At 40.3% G+C, this 1787-nt stretch overlaps 1 long non-coding RNA gene across 1 annotated transcript in view; it reads right to left on the bottom strand.

The window, feature by feature from the left end:
* LOC126404998 (uncharacterized) overlaps positions 1–595 on the bottom strand; it is a 2836-nt gene extending 2241 nt beyond the window's left edge. Inside the window, exon 1 of the long non-coding RNA XR_007571546.1 lies at positions 443–595. This is a non-coding gene — a long non-coding RNA (uncharacterized LOC126404998). The remainder of the gene's footprint in view (positions 1–442) is intronic.
* Positions 596–1787: the final 1192 nt, after the last annotated feature.

Below are 1787 nucleotides of genomic sequence, written 5' to 3'. Positions count from 1 at the left end.
CAGCTACAATACATGACATATGTTGTTTTAATTAATAAATACAGTATGAATAAAGATTACATAACATAAAAATAACTGCAGTCTTTGTTATTTGATAGCCGCTTAAATTAAACAATTTTTATAGGGCAAGTAAAAACTGACTTCGGGCAAGTAGATCTCTGACCAACTTGCCCGACCAGGCAAGTGAACAAAAACCTTAGCGTTGAACCCTGGCATGAGTGGCAATGTCCGAAGCACACTAACATTAAAAGTCAAAACCTCAAATGAATATACTGTTGGAAAACCATAAATGTGCATAATTTTACAGTTCACAATATATATACTCACTCAGAAACTTGTAAATAAACCCAGGCTTCCCACATGCAGCCTGACTCAGGTGAGGCCACGCTAGTCAGCTGTTTCACGTGCTAACAGTACCTGCTAATTTAGCTACAATACTCACTCGAACTCTCCCAATACGGCTCACACTCCCGCCGGTTTAGGTTACACACAATCACAATCCCGCTGGGTCTTACTTCTTGCAAAATACTGCATTTATGATGACTATAACGAACTTTAAACAGCGTCTCGCTTTGTCTGGACTAAGTCCCGCCCTTTGCAGAATCCGACAGGTCACAATCCTCACCCTAACTTGATTGATTGACACCTGTCTATCCAATACACAAAACGGACATGAGAAGTTCAAGGTCTGCTCTAAATGTGGGATATTTGAACACCTCCAAATAAACAAAACAAACCTTAACAAAAATACACATTTTTCCATATTAATACAGAAATCAAAAGACATAAGTAATAAATGAGGTGGTATGTCACAAAATCAGCATGATAGAACTACATTACAAATATTCAAGTACTACAATATGAACTAAAATCAGTATGGGCACTACACAAGAAAGGTAAGCGCTCCTTTAATACAACATTCTAATGTTATTAGCACAAGTCTATGGCATTTTACACTGTATAAATTAGCTAGCAGGTAGTAGGGATTTCCACTACTCATATGAAGCCAGGAATAACAGCATCATTTAACAAAGGTAATGTTACAACTCAACACATTACAACACACAAGGTTCACTGACAAAACAACTGTCATACTAAACACGTTTTCCAAACAAATACAACATGCTAATGTTATTAGCACAGCCTATGGCATTTTACATTGTATAAATTAGCCTAGCGACTAATGGAGATTTCCTCTACCCATATGAAGCCAGCCCAGCAAACACAGACGGACCCAGACGTGTCCGAGAGAGCCCGATTGGTCGTGATCACGTCAAATCACAACTAGTCCGATCAGGCCCAGAATATGACCCTATCACAACCAATTACTTGCGCACGGACGGACCAGTACAAGTCCGAGAGAGCCCAGTGGGGTCATGATCGAGTCATATCATGACCAGTCACATCAGAGACTATCACCCTATTTCTATTATATATGTATTAATTAATGTATTTATTTATTCATATGATTTGGTGAAGGCGTACAAAAACTTTTTAGATTGCGACCGACCGTCTTCTTGGCGATTGGTGAAGAAAGTGGGCCAGATCACAGCTGAATAGAGGGAATCGCCTTGTTGTTTACAAATACTTCCGGGTAGAAAACCAGGGGCCTGTATCACGAAGCGAGATCAACCTTTCCTGGGTTACCCAGACCTATCCTGGGTTGACTAACCCTAACAATGGCAATCAGGATAATCGGTATCACAACGCTGGATATCAACTCGGTAACTCAACCCAGGGTTGCTTTATCAAGAGCCGTGAACGCGCACGCAGCGGACCAATCACAA

Source organism: Epinephelus moara, chromosome 18, assembly GCF_006386435.1.
Source record: "Epinephelus moara isolate mb chromosome 18, YSFRI_EMoa_1.0, whole genome shotgun sequence".
In the NCBI taxonomy this organism is placed as follows: Eukaryota; Metazoa; Chordata; class Actinopteri; order Perciformes; family Serranidae; genus Epinephelus; species Epinephelus moara.
This window is presented reverse-complemented; position numbering and strand designations above follow the sequence as displayed.